This window comes from Mustela nigripes, chromosome 1, assembly GCF_022355385.1.
Source record: "Mustela nigripes isolate SB6536 chromosome 1, MUSNIG.SB6536, whole genome shotgun sequence".
In the NCBI taxonomy this organism is placed as follows: Eukaryota; Metazoa; Chordata; class Mammalia; order Carnivora; family Mustelidae; genus Mustela; species Mustela nigripes.
This window is the reverse complement of record NC_081557.1, coordinates 183642440-183666333: the sequence shown is the minus strand read 5'-3', so window position 1 is coordinate 183666333 and position 23894 is coordinate 183642440. Positions and strand designations below refer to the sequence as shown.

General features: G+C 39.1%; 1 protein-coding gene across 2 annotated transcripts in view; it reads left to right on the top strand.

Moving 5' to 3' along the window:
• The window catches only part of NUDT6 (nudix hydrolase 6), a 47457-nt gene that overhangs the window by 16516 nt on the left and 7047 nt on the right, over positions 1-23894 (top strand). The window contains exon 1 of one of the 2 annotated variants that reach the window (XM_059378107.1): positions 11063-11220. The exons of the other annotated variant lie outside the window; for it this stretch is intronic. The gene's annotated coding sequence lies outside the window, so the exon portion shown is untranslated. Of the gene's footprint in view, positions 1-11062; positions 11221-23894 lie in introns of those variants that run through there. 2 annotated transcript variants of the gene reach the window in all.

Sequence of the window (23894 nt, the reverse complement as noted above, 5' to 3'; positions counted from 1 at the left end):
TTTAAGATTTTATTTATTTATTTGACAGAGAGAGATCAGAAGTAGGCAGAGAGGCAGGCAGAGAGAGGAGGAAGCAGGTTCCCTGCTGAGCCGAGAGCGCGATGCGGGACTTGATCCCAGGACCCTGAGATCATGACCTGAGCCGAAGGCAGCGGCTTAACCCACTGAGCCACCCAGGTGCCCCTGTGGTAGCCTTTTAAGCAAGCTCCTTCCGCTCCTCCGTATCTTCCGATATATCACTCAAGATTCACATCTCTGCACTTCCTATCTTCCAAAAAGTGCTTGCTTTTCTATTTGTAGGATTATAGCAATTCTTTCCTCAGATCTCCCATTGATTTCACAAGTGTTCAGAATGATTTGGTAACTATTTAGCTGAATTCCAGGGACCACACAAAATTAGGGTCTCCTACCCCTCTGTCATCTTAACGCTTCCCTCTCTTTAGTACGTTTTATATTGGACCATTTGATGGGAATGACTGGAGAGTAGTAAGCATGAATGAGTGGTACAAGTTGGGCCTCATTAAAACGGGGCCTGAGAGCCTGTCAGGGGAGTTTAGATTTGACATGGAACATAATCTTGAGGATTATGACTGAGATGGCAAAGTAATGAAGAAGATATATGGCAAACATAAAATTAGTGATAATATGCAAATAGATTGTTAACTATGTGCTAAATGAGAGAAATTTGGTATAAACAGAATGGACTTGGAATCAGGCTGACCTGAGTTCCAAACCCTGTGCCACTAGTACCTTGGCTAAGTCTCTGAGCCTTAGTTTCCTCCTCTTAAAATCTATATAATAATACCTTTAGTGGGATGCTTGGGTGGCTTTGTTGGTTAAGTATCTGCCTTCATCTTATGTCATGAGCTCAGGGTCTTGGGATTGAGCCTTGCATCGGGATCCTTGCTTAGCAGAGAGTCTGCTTCTCCCTCTCTCTCTGCTCCTCCCCCTGCTCATGTGCATGCTCTCGCTCTCTCTCCCTGTCAAATAAACATAATCTTTAAAAAAAAATACCTTTCTCGTAGAAAGGATCCGTTAGCTCTCTTTTCCAACTGAATCCATACATACTTGAAACACACAGAAGTGTAACACAAAGAATGTACAGCAGTGTAAATCAATGCTGGGTAGAATTACCTTAACTATAATTTTAATGCTTTGTGCTCTCATTTATATCAGTTTATATCAATACACAACAGAGTGACGAGCACTGTATTTGTTTTTCTTTTTTTGAATTTGTGTAACAAAAAGCCAAGAAAGCTCTTCGTTTTCTTGCTAAGAATAATGTGAAAATAAGTAAAGATATCTTTTTAGAGAAATATCTAATTGCTGAAAGATAGGCAGAGTCCTATTTAATTACTTAACCTCTGCCCTAGGCCTATAATACCTTAACATTTCCAGTGCTCACCTAAATTTTATAATGACATATGTTTTTCTGAACATTTTACTATATGTAACTAACAAAAGTTTTATTATTGCTTATAAAAGTGTTTTTTTTTTAAGTTTTTATTTCAGTCACTCAGTGCCTATCATGACCAGTGCATTCCTTAATCCCCACCACCTACTTCATCTGTCCCCCCACTTGCCTCTTTTCTGATAACCACCAGTTTGTTCTCTGTAGTTAAGAATGTTTTCTTGGTTTGTCATTCTCTCTCTTTTCCCTTTGCTCATTTGTTTTGTTCCTTAAGTTCCCTAGATAAAGTGAAATCATTTGGTGTTTTTCTTCCTCTGACTAACTTATTTCACTTGGCATTATAGTACCTAGCTTGATTTATATCATTGCAAATAGCAAGATTTCCTTTTTTTATGGCTGAATAATACTCCTGTGTGTGTGTCTGTGTGTGTGTGTGTTTATGTGTGTGTGTACACCACATCTTCCTTATCCATTCGTCAATGGATGGACACTTCAGCTGCTTCCATTATCTTGGCCATAGTAAACAATGCTGCTATAAACATCAGGGTGCATGTATCCTTTGGAATTAGTGTTTTTGTATTCCTTGGATAAATACCCAGTAGTGCCATTGCTGGACATAGGGAACTTTTTTTTTTCACTTTTTGAGGAATCTCATACTGTTTTCCAGAGTGGCTGCTCCAGGGTGCATTCCCACGAACAATGCATGAGGATTCCTTATCCTACACATTGTCAGCAACACCTGTTGTTTCTTGTGTTTTTAATTTTAGCCGTTCTGACAGGTGTGAGGTAATAGCTCATTGTAGTTTTGATTTGCATTTTCTTGATGATAAATGGTGATGAACATCTTTCATATGTCTGTTAGTCTTCTATATGTCTTCTATAGAAAATCATCTGTTCATGTCTTCTCATTTTTTAATTAGATTATTTGTTTTTTGGGTGTTGAGTTTTATAAGTTCTTTATGTATGTTGGATACTCTTTATTCCTCTGTCATTTGCACTGTGTTCTTCCATTCCCTAGGTTGCGTTTTAAGTTTTGTTGTTTCCTTCGCCGTGCAAAAGTTTTTATTTTGATGAAGGCCCAATAGTTTATTTTTACATTTGTTTCACTTGCCTCAGGGGACCAATGCCAAAGAAATTCTTGCATATGCTTTTTTCTAGCATTTTTATGGTTTCAGGTCTCACATTTAAGTCTTTCATCCATTTTGAATTTATTTTTGTGTATGGTGTAAGAAAGTGGTCCAGTTTCATTCTTTTGTACGTAGCTGACCAGTTTTTCCAATACCATTTTTTGAAGATATAGATATACTTTCTTTCTTTGTCAAAGATTAGTTGACTATATAATTGTAGGATTTTTTTTTTTCTGGGTTTTCTATCCCATTAATATATGTGTCTATTTTTGTGCCATACCATACTATTTTGATTACTACAGCTCTGTGGTATAACCTGTCCAGAACTGTGATGCATCCAGCTTTGCTTCTCTTTTTCAAGATTTCTTTCACTATTCAGTGAGAAAGAAATATTTCACTATTCATACAAATTTTAGGATTATTTGTTCTATTTCTGTGAAAAATGCTATTGGCATTTTGATGGGGATGGCATTGAATCTATAGACTACTTTGGATAGTATGGACATTTTAACAATATTTGTTCTTCCAGTCCCTAAGCATGGAATATCAACGTCTTTGTGTCACCTTCAATTTCTTTTATCAGTCTTTTTTCATTTTCAGTATACAGGTCTTTCACTTCTTTGGTTAGGTTTATTCCTAGGTATCTTATTATTTTGGATGCAGTTGTAAATGGGATTATTTTCTTAATTTCACCTTCTGATTTATTATTTCTGTATAGAAATGTGACAGATTTCTGTACATCGATTTTTATATTCTACAACTTTACTGAATTTATTCTAGCAGATTTTTGTGAAATATTTAGGATTTTGTATACATAGGACCATATTATCTGCAAATAGTAGTTTTACTTCTTCCTTACAAATTTAGATCCATTTATTTTTTGTTGTTGTTGTTTTCTGACTGCTGTGGCCAGAACTTCCAGTACTCTGTTGAATATAAGTGGTGAGTCATCCTTGTCTTGTTTCTGACCTTAGGAGAAAGGTTGTCAGTTTTTCCCCATTAAGGATGATGTTAGCTGTGGGGTTTTCCTATATGGCCTTTATTATGTTGTGGTATGTTCCCTCTAACCTACTTTGTTGAGGGTTTTTATCATGAGTGGATGTTATGTCCATTGAAATGATCATATGGTTCTTACCCTATTTTTTTAAAGATTTACTTATTTTAAAAGAGCATGGACGTACACGAGTAGGGGAAGAGCAGTTGTGGTGGAGAGAATCTCAAAGCTGACTTCCCACTGAGTGCAGAGCCCAACATGGGGCTCAGTGTCATGACCCTAAGATGATGATCTGAGCTGAAATCAAACGTTGGACTCTCAACCAATTGAAATATCCAGGCACCCCATCATTTCTTTCTTTCTTTTTTTTTAAATAAATGTGGTATATTATGTTTATTGATTTGTGAATGTTGAACCATCCTCACACCCCAAGAATAAATCCCATTTGATCATGATAAATGATTTTTTTCATGTATTCTTAGATTCAGTTCGCTAGTATTTTGTTGAGGATTTTTGCTTCTATGTCCATCAGAGTTATTAGCCTGTAGTTCTCCTTTTTAGGGCTTTACCTGGTTTTGGTATCAGGGTGATGTTGGTCTCATGAAATGAATTTGGAAGTTTTTCCTTCTTTTTTCATTTTTTGGAACAGTTTGAGAAGAATAGGTACTAACTTTTTAAATGTTTGGTAGAATTCATCTGTGAAGGCATCTGGACCTGGACTGTTGTTTGTTGGGAGTTTTTTGATTACTGATTCCATTTCTTTGCTGGTAATTGGTATGTTGAAATTTTCTGTTTCTTCCTTTTTCTGTTTTGGTAGGATATATGTTTCTAGAAATTTAATCATTTCTCCTAGATTGTCCAATTTGTTGACTTTAGTTTTTCATAATATTCTTTTCTGTCGTGTTGGTTATTATATCTCCTCTCTCATTTGTGATTTTATTTATTTGGGTCCTTCCTTTTTTTTCTTGACACATCTGGCTAGAAGTTTATCAACTTACTGATTTTTTTTCAAAGGACCAGTTCCTGATTTCATTGGTCTGTTCTGGTTTTTTTGTTTGTTTGTTTGTTTTAAGTTTCTGTATCATTTCTGCTCTAATCTTTATTATTTCCCTCCTTCTGCTGGTTTTAGGTCTTTCTTTCTTTCTTCCTTTCTTTCTTTCTTTTTTTGGTCCATATGCCACTGGTTTATTCATTTGAGCTTGTCATTCCATTTCTGTTTTTCTAAGTGACAATTAAAAATAGCAACAAAGTTATATCTTCTTTTGGCTTAGGAGAGCAAGAGGCTTCATTAATTCAGTAAACTCAGTTTTTTCTTGTTCTTTTTCTAGCTTCATTATGTGTAAGGTTAGGTTGTTTAGATTTTTCTTGCTTAAGATTTTTTCTTTCTTGAGATTTTTCTTGCTTCTTGAGATAGGCTTATATTGCTATAAAATTTCCTCTTATAACCTTGTTTGCTGAATCCCAAAGGTTTTGAGCCATTATGTTTTCAATTTTATCTGTTTCCATTTACTTTTTTTCCTTAATTTATTTTTTATTTATTTTCAGCATAACAGTATTCATTATTTTCCATTTAATTTTGTGTTTCTTCTTTTATTTCCTGGTTGACCCATTCATTGTTTAATAGCACGCTATTTAATTTCCATGTGTATGTGGTCTTTCCAGAGTTTTCCTTGCGATTGACCTGTAGTCTCATAGCATTGTGGTCAGAAAAGATACATGCTATAACTTCTATCTTTTTAAATTTGTTGTGGCTTATTTTGTGGCCTAATATGTGATCTATTCTGTAGGATGTTCCATGTGCACTTGAAAAGAATGTGTATTCTGTTTTAGGATGGCATGTTCTTTTTTTTTTCACTTTCAAATTTTTTATTTTTTATAAACATATATTTTTATCCCTAGGGTACAGGTCTGTGAATCGCCAGGTTTACACACTTTACAGCAATCACCAAAGCACATACCCTCCCCAATGTCCATAACCCCACCCCTTCTTATCCCAACCCCCTCCCCTCAGCAACCCTCAGGGTTTTTTTGTGAGATTAAGAGTCACTTATGGTTTGTCTCCCTCCCAATCCCATCTTGTTTCATTGATTCTTCTCCTACCCACTTAAGCCCCCATGTTGCATCACCACTTCCTCATATCAGGGAGATCATATGATAGTTGTCTTTCTCCGCTTGACTTATTTCACTAAGCATGATACGCTCTAGTTCCCTCCATGTTGTCGCAAATGGCAAGATTTCATTTCTTTTGATGGCTGCATAGTATTCCATTGTGTATATATACCACATCTTCTTTGTCCATTCATCTGTTGATGGACATCTAGGTTCTTTCCATAGTTTGGCTATTGTGGACATTGCTGCTATAAACATTCGGATGCACGTGCCCCTTCGGATCACTACGTTTGTATCTTTAGGGTAAATACCCAGTAGTGCAATTGCTGGGTCATAGGGCAGTTCTATTTTCAACATTTTGAGGAACCTCCATGCTGTTTTCCAGAGTGGTTGCACCAGCTTGCATTCCCACCAACAGTGTAGGAGGGTTCCCCTTTCTCCGCATCCTCGCCAGCATCTGTCATTTCCTGACTTGTTGATTTTAGCCATTCTGACTGGTGTGAGGTGATATCTCATTGTGGTTTTGATTTCTATTTCCCAGATGCCAAGTGATATGGAGCACTTTTTCATGTGTCTGTTGGCCATCTGGATGTCTTCTTTGCAGAAATATCTGTTCATGTCCTATGCCCATTTCTTGATTGGATTCTTTGTTCTTTGGGTGTTGAGTTTGCTAAGTTCTTTATAGATTTTGGACACTAGTCCTTTATCTGATATGTTGTTTGCAAATATCTTCTCCCATTCTGTCAGTTGTCTTTTGGTTTGATTAACTGTTTCCTTTGCTGTGTAAAAGCTTTTGATCTTGATGAAATCCCAATAGTTCATTTTTGCCCTTGCTTCCCTTGCCTTTGGCGATGTTCCTAGGAAGATGTTGCTGCAGCTGAGGTCGAAGAGGTTGCTGCCTGTGTTCTCCTCAAGGATTTGTATGGATTCCTTTCTCACATTGAGGTCCTTCATCCATTTTGAGTCTATTTTTGTGTGTGGTGTAAGGAAATGGTCCAATTTCATTTTTCTGCATGTGGCTGTCCAATTTTCCCAGCACCATTTATTGAAGAGGCTGTCTTTTTTCCATTGGACATTCTTTCCTGCTTTGTCGAAGATTAGTTGACCATAGAGTTGAGGGTCTATTTCTGGGCTTTCTATTCTGTTCCATTGATCTATGTGTCTGTTTTTGTGCCAGTACCATGCTGTCTTGATGATGACAGCTTTGTAATAGAGCTTGAAGTCCAGAATTGTGATGCCACCAACTTTGGCTTTCTTTTTCAATATCCTTGGCTATTCGAGGTCTTTTCTGGTTCCATATAAATTTTAGAATTATTTGTTCCATTTCTTTGAAAAAGATGGATGGTACTTTGATAGGAATTGCATTAAATGTGTAGATTGCTTTAGGTAGCATAGACATTTTCACAATATTTATTCTTCCAATCCAGGAGCATGGAACATTTTTCCATTTCTTTGTGTCTTCCTCAATTTCTTTCATGAGTACTTTATAGTTTTCTGAGTATAGATTCTTAGCCTCTTTGGTTAGGTTTATTCCTAAGTATCTTATGGTTTGGGGTGCAATTGTAAATGAGATTGACTCCTTAATTTCTCTTTCTTCTGTCTTGTTGTTGGTGTAGAGAAATGCAACTGATTTCTGTGCATTGATTTTATATCTTGACACTTTACTGAATTCCTGTATAAGTTCTAGCAGTTTTGGAGTGGAGTCTTTTGGGTTTTCCATATATAGTATCATATCATCTGCAAAGAGTGATAATTTGACTTCTTCTTGCCAATTTGGATGCCTTTAATTTCCTTTTGTTGTTTGATTGCTGAGGTTAGGACTTCTAGTACTATGTTGAATAGCAGTGGTGATAATGGACATCCCTGCCGTGTTCCTGACCTTAGCGGAAAAGCTTTCAGTTTTTCTCCATTGAGAATGATATTTGCGGTGGGTTTTTCATAGATGGCTTTGATGATATTGAGGTATGTGCCCTCTATCCCTACACTTTGAAGAGTTTTGATCAGGAAGGGATGCTGTACTTTGTCAAATGCTTTTTTGGCATCTATTGAGAGTATCATATGGTTCTTGTTCTTTCTTTCATTGATGTGTTCTATCACATTGACTGATTTGTGGATGTTGAACCAACCTTGCAGCCCTAGAATAAATCCCACTTGGTCGCAGTGAATAATCCTTTTAATGTACTGTTGAATCCTATTGGCTAGTATTTTGGTGAGAATTTTCGCATCTGTGTTCATCAAGGATATTGGTCTATAGCTCTCTTTTTTGATGGGATCCTTGTCTGGGTTTGGGATCAAGGTGATGCTGGCTTCATAAAATGAGTTTGGAAGTTTTCCTTCCATTTCTATTTTTTGGAACAGTTTCAGGAGAATAGGAATTAGTTCTTCTTTAAAAGTTTGGTAGAATTCCTCTGGGAAGCCATCTGGCCCTGGGCTTTTGTTTGTTTGGAGATTTTAAATGACTGTTTCAATCTCCTTACTGGTTATGGGTCTGTTCAGGCTTTCTATTTCTTCCTGGTTCAGTTGTGGTAGTTTATATGTTTCTAGGAATGCATCCATTTCTTCCAGATTGTCACATTTGTTGGCATAGAGTTGCTCATAGTATGTTCTTCTAATAGTTTGTATTTCTTTGGTGTTAGTTGTGATCTCTCCTCTTTCATTCATGATTTTATTTATTTGGGTCCTTTCTCTTTTCTTTTTGATAAGTCTGGCCAGGGGTTTATCAATTTTATTAATTCTTTCAAAGAACCAGCTCCTAGTTTCGTTGATTTGTTCTATTGTTTTTTTGGTTTCTATTTCATTGATTTCTGCTCTGATCTTTATGATTTCTCTTCTCCTGCTGGGCTTAGGGTTTCTTTTCTTGTTCTTTCTCCAGCTCCTTTAGGTGTAGGGTTAGGTTGTGTACCTGAGGCCTTTCTTGTTTCTTGAGAAAGGCTTGTACCACTATATATTTTCCTTTCAGGCCTGCCTTTGTTGTATCCCACAGATTCTGAACCGTTGTATTTTCATTATCATTTGTTTCCATGATTTTTTTCAATTCTTCCTTAATTTCCCAGTTGACCCATTCATTCTTTAGAAGGTTGCTGTTTAGTCTCCATGTATTTGGGTTCTTTCCAAACTTCCTCTTGTGGTTGAGTTCTAGCTTCAGAGCATTGTGGTCTGAAAATATGCAGGGAATGATCCCAGTCTTTTGATACCGGTTGAGTTCTGATGTAGGACCGAGGATGGTGATCTATTCTGGAGAATGTTTCATGTGCACTAGAGAAGAATGTGTATTCTGTTGCTTTGGGATGAAATGTTCTGAATATATCTGTGATGTCCATCTGGTCCAGTGTGTCGTTTAAGGCCTTTATTTCCTTGTTGATCTTTTGCTTGGATGATCCGTCCATTTCAGTGAGGATAATGTTAAAGTCCCCTACTATTATTGTATTATTGTTGATGTGTTTCTTTGATTTTGTTATTAATTGGTTTATATACTTGGCTGTTCCCACGTTGGGGGCATAGATATTTAAAATTGTTAGATCTTCTTGTTGGACAGACCCTTTGATTATGATATAGTGTCCTTCCTCATCTCTTATTATAGTCTTTGGCTTAAAATCTAATTGATCTGATATAAGGATTGCCACCCCAGCTTTCTTCTAATGTCCATTAGCATGGTAAATTCTTTTCCACCCCCTCACTTTAAATTTGGAGGTGTCTTCGGGCTTAAAATGAGTTTTTTGGAGGCAACATATAGATGGGTTTTGGTTTTTTTTATCCATTCTGATACCTTGTGTCTTTTGATTGGGGCATTTAGCCCATTAACATTCAGGCTAACTATTGAGAGATATGAATTTAGTGCCATTGTATTGCCTGTAAGGTGACTGTTACTATATATGGTCTCTGTTCCTTTCTGAACTACCACTTGTACGCTGTCTCTTTGCTTAGAGGACCCCTTTCAATATTTCCTGTAGAGCTGGTTTGGTGTTTGCAAATTCTTTCAGTTTTTGTTTGTCCTGGAAGCTTTTAATCTCTCCTTCTATTTTCAATGATAGCCTAGCTGGATATAGTATTCTTGGCTGCATGTTTTTCTCATTTAGTGCTCTGAAAATATCATGCCAGCTCTTTCTGGCCTGCCAGGTCTCTGTGGATAAGTCAGCTGCCAATCTAATTGTATGTTACAGACTTCTTTTCCTGGGCTGCTTTCAGGATTTTCTCTTTGTCACTAAGACTTGTAAATTTTACTATTAGGTGACGGGGTGTGGGCCTATTCTTATTGATTTTGAGGGCCGTTCTCTGAACCCCCTGAATTTTGATGCTCGTTCCCTTTGCCATATTGGGGAAATTCTCCCCAATAATTCTCTCCAGTATACATTCTACTCCCCTCTCTTTTTCTTCTGGAATCCCAATTATTCTAATGTTGTTTCGTCTTATGGTGTCACTTATCTCTCGAATTCTCCCCTCGTGGTCCAGTAGCTGTTTGTCCCTCTTTTGCTCAGCTTCTTTATTCTCTGTCATTTGGTCTTCTATATCGCTAATTCTTTCTTCTGTCTCATTTATCCTAGCAGTGAGAGCCTCCATCTTTTATTGCACCTCATTAATAGCTTTTTTGATTTGAACTTGGTTAGATTTTAGTTCTTTTATTTCTCCAGAAAGGGCTTTTATATCTCCCAAGAGGGTTTCTCTAATATCTTCTATGCCTTTTTCGAGCCCGGTTCTCTAGAACCTAGAGAATTGTCATTCTGAACTCTAGATCTGACATATTACCAATGTCTGTATTGATTAGGTCCCTAGCCTTCGGTACTGCATCTTGTTCTTTTTTTTTTGTGGTGAATTTTTCCACCTTGTCATTTTGTCCAGATAAGAGTATATGAAGGAGCAAGTAAAATACTAAAAGGGTGGCAACAACCCCCGGAAAATGTGCTTTAACCAAATCAGAAGAGATCCCAAATCGTGAGGGGGGCGAAAGGGAATAAAAAGAGGTTCAAAAAGAAAGAAAGAAAAGAAAATGAATAAAGAAAAGTATAAAAAAGAAAAAATATATATATTAGATAAACTAGATTAAAAATGTTAAAAAAGAAAAGGGTAAAAGTTAAAAAAAATTTTAGCAGAAGAAGAGAAAAAAAATGAAGAAGAAAAAAATTAAATTAACTGCAAAACTAAAAAGTCACAGGGAGAAAGCCATGAGTTCTGTGCTTTGCTTTCTCCTCCTCTGGAATTCTGCTGCTCTCCTTGGTATTGAAACTGCACTCCTTGGTAGGTAAACTTGGTCTTGGCCTGATTTCTTGTTGATCTTCTGGGGGAGGGGGCTGGTATAGGGCTTCTCAAGTGTCTTTGCCCCAGGCAGAATTGCATCGCCCTTACCAGGGGCCGGGCTGAGTAATCCGCTCGGGTTTGCTTTCAGGAGCTTTTGTTCCCTGAGTGCTTTCCGTAGAGTTCCGGAGGACAGGAATACAAATGGCGGCCTCCTGGTCTCCAGCCCGGAGGAGCCGAGAGCCCGGGCCCCTCTCCTCAGTGCGCCCTCAGAGAACAGCGCCCAGTAACTCCCCTCTGCCTGACCTCCGGCCGTGCTCCGAGCTCACCAAGCCTGCGACCGGTTCAAGGTAAGCCCGAGCTGTGAGCTTACTGTCGGCTCTGTCTCTGTAGCCGGTTTTCCTGTTCCAATACCCGCAAGCTCTGCAACACTCAGACACCCCCCATCCTTCTGTGACCCTGCGGGACCTGAGGCCACGCTGACCCCGTGTGTGCTTCGCCCCAGTTTAGCCTTTGGAGCGATGTCCCTCAGCAGAACAGACTTTTAAAAGTCCTGATTTTGTTTTCCATTGCTCCACCGCTGGCCGGGAGCCGGCCCCTCCCCCCGGGGTCTATCTTCCCCTCGCTTTGGATTCACTTCTTTGCCAGTCCTACCTTTCAGAAAATGGTTGTTTTTCTGTTTCTCGAATTGCTGTTCTTCTTCTCTTCAATCTGCTGATGGATTTGCAGGTGTTTGCAATCTTTAGATAAGCTATCTAGCTGATCTCCTGCTAGCTGGAGTAGTCTCAGCCCGCTACTTCTCCGCCATCTTGACTCCTCCCCAGGTTGGCATGTTCTGAATATATGTTAAATCCATCTGGTCGAAGGTGTCATTCAAAACCATGGTTTCTTTTTGATTTTCTGCTTAGATGATCTGTCCATTGATGTAAGTGGGGTGTTAAAGTTCCATACCATTATTGTATTATTATCCATTAGTTCCCTTATATTTGTTATTAGCTGTTTTGTGTACTTGGGTGTCCCATGTTGGGTGAACAAATATTTACAATTGTTATACCTTCTTGTTGGATTGTCCCCTTTATTATTATATATTGTTCTTGTTAAAATGTCTGCCTTAAAGTCTAATTGCCCAATATGAGTATTGCTACTCTGGCTTTCTTTTCACCTTCCCAATCTTTAACAATCTTTAAGCCTTTAAAGCCTTTAAAAACAGTCTGTAAGTCTTTCTTTTTTAAATATTTTATTTATTTGACAGAGAGAGAAACAACAAGAGAGGAAACATAAGCAGGGGGAGTGAGAAAGGGAGAGGCAGGCTTCCCACTGAGCAGGGGATCCCGATGCAGGGCATGCTTCCCATGATGCAGGATCCTGGGATCATGACCTGAGCTGAAGGCAGATGCTTATGACTGAGACACTCAGGTACCCCAACAGTCTTTCTGTTGTTATACAATGAGAAAAGAAATAAGTCAGGTAATTTCACCCCCTCACCTCCATCTCTTACCCTTAAGCAATGATGGCAAAAATCTGGTCCACTCTTAAATGTTAGATTTGATGACAGTTAATTTGTCAGTTAAGAAAAAGAAGAGTTTTAAATCATTTGGTATTTTTGAGTTGAGGGTGAGACTGGAGTAATGCTGTCTCTACAGATACAGGCATATTGGTAGAGGGGAAATGATGAATTCGTTACAGAGAATATGAGGTGAAGTTGAAAGAGATGTTTAAGTGGGAGTACCCAGACATTTCTTCTCATTCCTCCTGATGAGTTATTGTGCGCGAAAAAGGTGTGTGAGTTGAAACATATTAAATAATGAATTTCTTTTACAATTTCCACCATCATGACCCACAGTATTTTAAAGCTCTAAACAGTGCCTTTCATCCACAGGAGTGGATACAAGGAAGATATTGATATTCTGAGTCTAAAATTGCATGGCCTAGCCCCACTGGTCTCTTTAAGAGGTTTTGTGGGGGGACTTTCCATGGCTTCCATAGCTACAGTTCTATCTATTCTATAAAATTGTGCTCCGTGGAGTCATGCCATATAGCACGGTGCCACTCCAGGAAAAATAGGTAGATACCAAACATATGAAAGAGAGAACTGAACACAATGTTCTAAAAACATAAAGGATAAAAGGAAAATAATTTCAGGCATCATCGGTATAAATAGTTGACAGGGATGAAGTAGTTAAAAAAGAAGAAGAGCAACACACACCTGTTGTTTGTCATAGGACAAAGAGGTTGGAGGAGTTGAGACATGATAATAGTTGAATCATAATAATCTATATTCTTCACATGTCTAGATCTGAATCAGTTAACCATTCTTTGAAGCAAACTATTTGGAAGTGAAGACTTCTCTGATACCACTTTAGGAATGGAAGATAGTGGCACCTGGGTGGCTCAGATAAGCATCTAACTCTTGATCTTGGGTCATGGGATTAGATTTTAGGTCATGGGATTGAGCCCGGCTTTGGGCTCCACAATGGGCATGGAGCCTGCTTAAGATTCTCTCTCTTCCCCCCCCCCCCGACCTTCCCCCCAAGTCATGCACACAAGTGTGTGCATGCATGCACGCTCTCTCTCTCTCGAAAAGAAAAAAAAAAAAGGAATGCAAGATAAACACCCAGAGAGCTTTTTGTCTGGTGCAGTTCATGGATTGTGAATATGTATGTGTCCTTTTTAGAAAAGCTTGAGCTTAATTGTTTTAGAATATGTTAAACTTCAGTTGTGCCCCAAATTCTACGTGTAGTAATGAAAGTTAACATTTTATAGAATGTGGGGGAACATGAGTTCTCTTATTCTCTGTACATAGGTTACCTTTTGGACGGAAGTTAAATTATTAATTATGTAAACATACTCCATTTTGGTACAAGATATATCATTTAGAGAAGAAATTGGCTCTATATGTGGAGACCTAGACCTCTGATCCTTTATTCTACTTTTTTTACTTTGTATACTTGTGTTTGACATTTGAAAGCCGAATTATGATCAGCATCTGCCAACTTGACCAGCCAAGGGATATTCAATGGCAGCTTAGCCATTCTGACCTTGTTTCCCTGATAAAGTAATTTCTTCCCTTCCCCTTCAACAATTTTGATCTCTTGTTCTTATTTAACAGCCAGACTAATAAGATTACTCCACTCTAAGCAGTTTTTCAGAGTTGGCTGAGCTATCAAATAGAATCTGTGTAGTTACTTGTTTTTTTAAAATACAGAAATTCATAAACAAACCTAGGTCTAATTATTTAAAAATTGGTTGCAGTCTTAGAAAAGAAGCTTCCCTGGCAGCTATAGCTGAACTGTCTTACCCCAAACCTATACAACATGTTTTTGGAGGTGAGTTGTTTTTTCCCTTGCAAAACCTGCTGAGAAAAATGATTTAACAGGTTCAGTTTGTAGAAATCAGTTTCTAGAGTGATATGTATTACAGTAGTTCAAAAGGAAAGAATTGAGTTGAGTTATACTTTTAAAATAGGACAATTAGTCAAAACTATGTATAGGCATACCTCCTTTTATAGTGTACTGCTTTATTGACTCCCAAGATATTGTGTTTTTTACAAATTGAAGGTTTATGGCAACCATCAAGATCTGTCAGTGCCATTTGTCCAACAGCATTTGCTCACTTCATGTCTCTTGTTATATTTTGGCAATTCTCACAATATTTCATACTTTTTCATTATTACTGTATTTTTATGGTGATCTGTGATTTTTGATCTTTGATGCTATTATTGTAATTGTTCTGGGCCACCACAAAGTGTGCGCATATAAGACCACAGACCTAATCGATAAATTTGTGTGTGTCCTGACAGCTCCACCTACCAGCCATTCCTCTGCACCCCCCACTTCTCTATATCTCTCTCTTTCCCTCTCTATCCCCTCAGGCCTTCCTATTCTACAAATCACAACAATTTGAAATTAGGCTAATAACCCTGCAGTGGCCTCCAAGTGTTCAAGTGAAAGGAAATGTCACACATCTCTCACTTTAAATAAAAAGTTAGAAATGATTAAGCTTAGTAAGCCATGTTGAAACCCAAGACAGGGTGAAAGTTAGACCTCTGACACAAAACAGTTAACCAAGTTGCAAATGCTAAAGGAGTAGTCCTTGAAGGAAGTGAAAAGTGCTACCCCAGTGAACACACAAATGGTAAGAAAGTGAAACAGCCTTATTGCTGATATGGAGAAAGTTTCAGTGGTCTGAACAGAAGATCAAAGCATTCACAACATTCCCTTAAGACAAAGCCTAATCCAGAGCAAGGTCCTCACTCTCTTCAGTTCTCTGGGGGCTGACAGAGGTGAGGAAGCCGCAGAAAAGTTTGAAGCTAGCAGAGGTTGGTTCATAGGTTTAAGGAAAGAAGCCATCTCCATGACATAAAAGTCCAAGATGAGGCAGCAAGTACTGATACAGAAGCTACAGCAAGTTATCCAGAAGACTAGCTCAGATCATTAATGAAGGTGGCTATCCTAAGAAACAGGCTTTCAATGTAGATGAAACAGCCTTCTATTGGGAGAAGATGCCATCTAGAACTTTACTAACCAGAGAGGATAAGTCAATGCCTGGCTTCAAGCTTCAAATGCCAGACCTACATTCTTGTTAGGGGCTAATGCAGCTAGTAACTCTAAGTTGAAACCAGTATCCATTTACTGTTATAAAAATCCCAAGGCCTTTGGCATGTTTTTATTTTTATTTATTTATTTATTTATCTATTTTTATTCTGTTAGTCACCATACAGTACATCCTTAGTTTTTGATGTAGTGTTCCATTATTCATTGTTTATGTATAACACCCGTGCTCAATGTAATCCATGCCCTCCTTAGTACCTATCACCAGGCTCACCCTTCCTCCCACCCCTCCCTTCTAAAACCCTCAGTTTATTTTCCAGTGTCCATAGCCTCTCATGGCTCATCTCCCACTCCGATTTCTCCCCATCTTCACTTTTCCCTTCCTTCTTCTAATGTCCTCCATGCTATCCCTTATTTTCCACAAATAAGTTAAACCATATGATAATAGACTTTCTCTACTTGACCTATTTCACTAGCATAATCACCTCCAGTCCCACCCACGTTGATGCAAAAGTTGGGTATTCATCCTTTCCGATGGCTGAGTAATATTCCATTGTGTATATGGACCACATCTCTTTTATCCATTCATCTGTTGAAGGGCATCTCGGCTCTTTCCACAGTTCGGCTGTTATGGACATTGCTGCTATGAACATTGGGGTACATATGGCCCTTCTTTTCGCTACATCTGTATCTTTGTGGTAGCTCTATTTTTAATAGCGTAGCTCTATTTTTAATTTTTTGAGGAATCTCCACAATGTTTTCAAAGTGGCTGCACCAACTTGCATTCCCACCAAGAGGGTTCCACTTTCCCACTTTCTCCACAACTTCTCCAACATTTGTTGTTTCTTGCCTTGTCAATTTTTGCCATTCCATCTTTTGTATGTCTTCTTTGGAGAAGTGTCTGTTCATGTCTCTGCCCATTTTTTTTTTTATTTATTTATTTGACAGAGATCACAGTAGGAGAGAGGAAGGGAAGAGATCACAGAGAGAGGAAGGGAAGCAGGCCCCCTGCTGAGCAGAGAGCCCGATGTGGAACTCAATCCCAGGACCCCGAGATCATGACCCGAGCCGAAGGCAGCGGCTTTAACCCACTGAGCCACCCAGGCACCCCAATCTCTGCTCTAATCTTAATTATTTCCCATCTCATGCATGAGTTAGGTTTAATTTGTTGTTGATTCTCCAGTTTCTTAAGGTGTAAAGATATTTTGTCTGTTTGGGATTTTTCTTTTTTTTTTTTTTTTTTTTGAGTGAGGCTTGGATGGCTAGGTTATTTCCCTCTTAGGACTGCCTTTGCCATATCCCATAGGTTTTGGATCAATGTGTCTTCATTCTCATTGGTTTTCATGAATTGTTTAAGTTCTTTGATTTCCGGATTGACCCAAATATTCTTGAGCAGAATGGTCTTTAGCTTCTAAGTGTTTGAGTTTCTTCCAAACTTTTTCTTGTGATTGAGTTCCAGTTTCAAAGCACTGTGGTCTGAGAATATGCAGGGAAGGATCTCAGTCTTTTGGTATCAGTTGAGACCTGAATTGTGACCCAATATGTGGTCATTCTAGAGAAAGTTCCATGTGCCCTCGAGAAGAATGAGTATTCTGTTGTTTTAGGGTGGAATGTTTTGTATATATCTGTGAGGTCCATTGGTCCAGTGTTTCATTCAAAGCTTTTGTTTTTTTGTTGATTTTCTGCTTAGATGATCTATTGCGGAGAGTGGAGTGTTGAGGTCTCCTAAAATTAATGTATTATTATCAATATGTCTCTTTATTTTGGTTAACAGTTGGCTTATGTAGTTCGCATCTCCCATGTTGGAGGCATAGATATTTACAATTGTTAGATCTTCTTGTTGGATAGACCCTTTAAGAATGATATAGTGTCCTTCTGTATCTCTAACTACAGTCTTTAGCCTAAAATTGAATTTGTCTGATATGAAAATGGCTATCCTAGCTTTCTTTTGAGGTCCATTGGCATGAAAGATAGTTCTTCATCCCTTCACTTTCAGCCTAGATGTATCTTTAGGTTCAAAATAAGTCTCTTGAAGATAGCATATGGATGGATCCTATCTTTTTATCCAGTCATCAGCCATTCCGTTTTATGGGAGCATTTAGACCATTCATATTTAGAGTGATTATTGAAAGATAAGATTTTATTGTTATTGTTTCTGAAGTCCTTATTTCTATAGATTGTCTCTGTATATTTCTGTTCTATATCACTCTTGGGTCTTTATCCTTTTGTAAAACCCCCCTTAATATTTCTTGCAAGACTGGCTTAGTGGTCACATTCTTTCTGTTTCTGCCAGTCCTGGAAGCTCCTTGCCAGATAAAGAATTCTTGGCTGCATAGTCTTTTCATTTAGTACTCTGAATATGTCTTGACAGCCCTTTCTGGCTTACCAGATCTCTGTGGTCAGGTCTGACATTATTCTGATGTTTTTCCCTCTGTGCCTAAGGAATTTCTTACCCCTAACTGCCCTTAAAATGGTTTCCTTGGTCCTAAGATTTGCGAGCTTTACTATTACATGCCTGGGGGTAGATCTGGTCTCCTTGATCTTGGGAAGGAGTCTCTCTCCCTCTAGGACACAAATGCTTATTTCATAGTCCAGATTAGGGAAGTTTTCAGCTATGACTTGGTCAGCTATACCTTCTAGTCCTCTCTCTCTCTCCACCCCCTCAGGGATCCCTATAACTGTGACATTGGAATGTTTCATGGCATTATTTATTTCTCTAAATGTGTTTTCATGGATTTTAAGCTCCCACAGGCAGTGCACACCCCAGAAAGCCTCTCAGTTGTTGACCGAGGCCCCCACTTGTCTCTGTATCCCATGCCACCAAAACTGAGAGTGATCCTGGTGCGGGCAAGGTGGCTGCCGTTCCCAGGACCATGGGCTCCAGTCCAAGCTGGGTCCTCTTGGCTGCAGCAGCACCCAGCCACCAGCCCCAGGGACCACTGACTCGAGTCCCTCCCTGATTGGCAGTGATGGCTGCAGCCGGTCCCTGGACCATGGCCTTAGGTCTGTACCTGCAACCACCCAGCCCCCAGCATTTGCCCCTTAAGCCCCTTTGTTCTGTTTGAGCCCCGTTATCAGTCCCTTCCGGTCTTGCAGCCTCTGGTCTCCAAGCTATTGTGGGTCCCCAAGTGCAGGGCACATTTGTACTGGTGTATTACTTTCCAGTGGCTTGCTTCTGGTGGCTCCCTCCCTCTTCTGTTTATCCTCTGATATCTGTCTGCACAATCCCATCTACATCTTGTGTACCTTTTGACTGATGATCCTCTGCCCCTGTGGAGATCCAGACATATAATCTTACATCTCAGGCTGATTTCATGGGTGGGTTCAGGGTGGCCTGGTAGATTTCTGGCTAAATTCAGGGACCGGTTGTAAAGAAGTCCCCCACTTCTCTGCCATCTTGGTGGAACTCCCCAAAGCATTTAAGAATTATGCTAAATCTACTCTACCTGTGGTCTATAAATGGAGCAACAAAGTCTAAATGTAAAATGTTTACAACATAGTTTTACCAAATATTGCAAGTCCACTGCTGAAAATTGCTGCTCAGAAAAAAGATTCGTTTTGAAATATGACTGCTTATTGACAGTGCACCTGTTCATGCAAGAGCTATGATGGAAATGTACAATGAGATGCATGTTGTTTTCATGCCTGCTAATACAAGATCCATTGTGTAGCCCATGGATTGAGGATTCGTTTCAGCTTCCAAGTCTTATTATTTAAGAAATACATTTTTTAAGGCTACAGCTGCCATAGCTACTGAATCCTCTGATAGACCTGGGCAAATTGAAAACATTCCAATATAAGAATTTTTCATCTACATTGAAAATCTGTTGTGTATGTAGCCATCTTGAATCTTGACATGGAATGGACCCTTGATGAAGATGCTTTGAGGAATGTTGAAGTGACAATAGGGGATTTAGAATATTACATAAATTTAGTTGATAGAGCAGCAGCAGGGTTTGAGAGAATTGACTTCAATTTGGAAAAAGTTCTGTGGGCAAAATGCTATTTGACAGCATCTCATGCTACAGAGAAATCATTCATGAAAGAGTCAGTAGATATAGCAAACTTTTTTATTGTTTTAAGAAATTGCCACAACTACCCCAGTTTTCAGCAGCCACTACCCTGATTAATCAGCAGTCATCAGAATTGAGGCTTGACCCTATACCAGTGAAAAGATTATGACTTGTGCTCTATGTTATGTAGCTACTTTAAACATCATAGCAACCTATTATCATCCTCATTTCATGGGCTGGGAAACATAACCAGAGTTAAGTCTTAAAGTACTCTTACGAAGAACTTTTCCTCTACCAGCTTAGGTGCTTGAGGAGCCTGTGAATTAACTGACAGCAGATTAATATGAAAGTTTGGGGAGTACTCCCTGAACAACCAGGAGTAGAGGTTTGTATATCAGGAAAAGGGGAAGTGAGAAATAGGACTTCTGTGTTAAATACATATGGCTGCTTCTGATGTTTGATTACGCTGTGGCCCATCTGAGTGCTAAACATTTGTTTCCTTCCTGGCTGGAAGCTGGCAGCAAGGGGCGTATGGCAGCTTCTTTTCAGAAAGTTCTGCCTTTAACCAGATAAGGGCAACTCAGAAAAGGCTTCTTTCTTCATCTTGCTATATCTCAGATGTCTTCAGTTTAAAGTAATCTTTATGCCATTCTGGTGGGTTATATGTCCCTTCATTTGGGGCTACACATAGCTAATGCAAAATAAGAAATGCTATCCAGCTGCTTCTGGTATCTTTGAACTCAAAAGGCCTAGAATCCACACCCCTGAAAAGGAGGCTTCAGCTGGCTGGTGGCTCTGGGGAAGGGGTGCACAGTGAAGTTTATGTTGGAAATTCTAGGAGAATTGCATACTGCATTTGGCCGATGCTCTGGAAAGGAACTGCTATTGCCAGAAGGAAGTGGCGTTTCTAAGGCAATCCAGAGCCACGAGCGTATGGAAATCCCGGAGGAGGCAGACAGAAAGGGCTGGTCCCTTCTTCCTGCTCCAGCCTTGCAGTCTGTTCCTGGAGCCTCAGAGGGAGTGAGCTGGCAAAGCAGAGGCTGGTTGGATGGGTCCCAGCTCCAGTATTGGAGGAGGGAAGGAAGAGCGTGGAGGGTGGAGCTGAGAGACAAAAGCAGCATCAACTTACTAGAAATGCACATTCTTAGGCCTCACTCCTGACCTGATGAATCAGAAATGCTGGGGATGCTGCTCAGCAATTTTGTGTTAAGAAGCACCCCCAGGTGATTAAGGTACAAGCAAGTTAGAGAGCCAGTAAATGATAACACTGAGCTTCTAATCTCTTCATTTGCTGATTTTCAAACTTGCTAATGATTGGTTAAGAATGAGAAAGTGCTACTTTTCAGAATCTGTGATCCCCCTCTGCTAATAGGACAAATACAAATTATTTAAGACTTATGAATTAAGTAGGAATGATACTCCTGCTTAGGGTTTTTACCTCTTTTTAAGTTATGACAGTATCTTTTGAGCAATAAAATATAAAAACAGTATTTGTGTATAGTTCAGTATTGTAATAAAAACTGCAAAGTGAGACACTGAATCATATCTAAGTTCTGTAATTGTGGTATTAAGTGGAATTTAAGCATGAATGATAGCTATTAACCATAAATAATAGGATTGTTTTCAGACATCTGAGCCAGTTTTTCTCCTTTCCCTTAAGTGCCTCATTCTCCCTAGGAATAGTGCAAAGTGTTTCTTGTACAGGAAAGTTTAACCTTCTTCACCCCAAGCATATGCATACACTGAAACACAAATCCAAAAATGACCGTTAAAACTCATCCTTTCTCCTTTCCTATCTATATATGCCAATCCTTTGAAATAAAACTTAACAGTGAATAAAGAACTGAGTTAATAGTAGGAGCCTATGCATTCATTCACTAAAGATTACTGATACTACATATACTATTTTGCAGGCTCTGTTCTAAGCACTAAGCAAACATTAGTGAACAAAGTGAAATTTCTACATCTTAAATTCAAATGAATAAGATACAAATAATAAATGAATAAATAATATGTAAGTTGGTAGTAGGTGTTACTAAGAAAAATGTAGTGGTACATGGAGAAGGAGTGTCTGGTCTTGCTATATTGTGCATTAATTTCTGTAATTCTAAATTGCTTTCTTTTGCTGCTTGTAAAATTCTCTATCATTACTTTTTACCATTTTAATTACTATGTGTCTTTGTGTGGACCTTCTTAATTTGCTTTTGTTAAAGGTTCTCTGTGACTCCTGCATCTGGATTTCTGTTACATTCCCCAGATTCAGGAAGTTTTCAGCTATTACTTCTTCAAATAAATTCTCTGCCCCCTGTTCTCACTTCTTCTGGGACATCTATGTGAATGTTAAAATGCTTGCTAGTATTGCTAAGTTCCCTGTGTTCATTTTCTGTTATTACTTTTTCTCCCTCCTGTTTAGCTTGATTGCTTTCCATTACTCTGTCCTCCAGGTTGCTTATCCATTCTTCTGCTTCCTCTAGTCTACTATTTATTCCATCTAGTGTACTTTTAATTTCAGTTCTTCTGTTCATCTCTGATTGGTTCTTTCATGTGTTTTTTATCTCTTGAGTGTCTCATTGAGGTCCCCAACTCTTCTCAAGTCCAGTATCTTTTGACCATTACTTTACACTCTCTATCACACATATTTCTTATCTCTGTTTCATTTAGTTTCTTGCTGTGATTTTGGCTTGTTCTTTCATTTGGAACGTATTCCTCTCTCTCCTCATTTTGTCTGACTTCCTGTGTCTATCTATGTGTTTCAAAATTCAGTTATGTCTCCTGCTCTTGAAAGTAGTGGCCTTTTGAAGAAAAGGTCCTGAAGGGCCCTGTTCACCAGAACTTACTCTTCAGGGGTGTCTCTTATGTGTATTGCCATGTGCCCTGCTGTTGTAATTGAGTGGCTTTTGCAATAGTCTAAGCATGGCTCTCTCCTTCTGTTGTGGGGGCAGAGTTTGATCCCTATGTTGTTGTGCCAGTCTGGGGCTGCCTTGGGCTTGAGTTGAGTCAGACCAGGCATTTGCCAGGGGTGTGTGATAGCATCAGACTGCTGGGTGCTGTTCTTCTGTTTCCCAGGGATTTATCAGAGGTGCAATAGCATCAAACTGCTGGGTACTTCTTGTGTTAGCTAGGTGTGCGTTGGGATGAGACAAGATTATGGTCCTCTTACTCCACCATTTTCCCTGGAAATTGCTGTTATTATTATTTGTATTGCTAAGCCCAGTTAATGGGAATTTTTTTAATTAACCCCAAATTATATGCTCAATTAATTTATGACCAAGGAAGCAAGAATATACAATGGAGACAGTCTCTTCAATAAATGGTGCTAGGAAAATGGAGAGCTACATGTCAAAGAATAAAATTGGACCACTTTTTGACACTATATACAAAGACTCAAAATGGATTAAAGACCTAAATGGGAAGGAGTGCCTGGGTGGTTCAGTTGGTTAAGCATCCAACTCTTGATTTCGACTCAGGTTGTGATCCCAGTGTTGTGAGATTGAGCCCTGAGTCGGGCTCCATGCTCAGGGGAGTCAGCTTCTTTCCCTGTCCCTGCCTCTCTCCTTCTGCCACCCCCATTCCCCCAACCCTGCACACACAGACTCTCTCCCAAATAAATAAATCTTTAACAACATCAAAAAAAGACCTAAGTGGAAGTTTGTTTTAATACTAAAAGAGGTGAGAAGATAAACTCAACCCTCCACTGATCATATCTGCAACATAACCAGGTTTTCCAAACCACTTAACGTAAGCCTTTCTATCTACCACTTTGAACTAAGTGCAGGCTCAAGCTTTCTGCAAGAGAGAAGAAAGCTTTTTTCACATAAGCTCTTTAAACTCAAGTGGTGCCAGCAGCAAAGGAAACAGTTAACAAAATCAAAAGACAACTGACAGAATGGGAGAAGATATTTGCAAATGACATATCAGATAAAGGACTAGTGTCCAAAATCTATAAAGAACTTAGCAAACTCAACACCCAAAGAACAAATAATCCAATCAAGAAATGGGCAGAGGACATGAACAGACATTTCTGCAAAGAAGACATCCAGATGGCCAACAGACACATGAAAAAGTGCTCCATATCACTCGGCATCAGGGAAATACAAATCAAAACCACAATGAGATATCACCTCACACCAGTCAGAATGGCTAAAATCAACAAGTCAGGAAATGACAGATGCTGGCGAGGATGCGGAGAAAGGGGAACCCTCCTACACTGTTGGTGGGAATGCAAGCTGGTGCAGCCACTCTGGAAAACAGCATGGAGGTTCCTCAAAATGTTGAAAATAGAACTGCCCTATGACCCAGCAATTGCACTATTGGGTATTTACCTTAAAGATACAAATGTAGTGATCCAAAGGGGCACATGCACCCGAATGTTTATAGCAGCAATGTCCACAATAGCCAAACTATGGAAAGAACCTAGATGTCCATCAACAGATGAATGGATCAAGAAGATGTGGTATATAT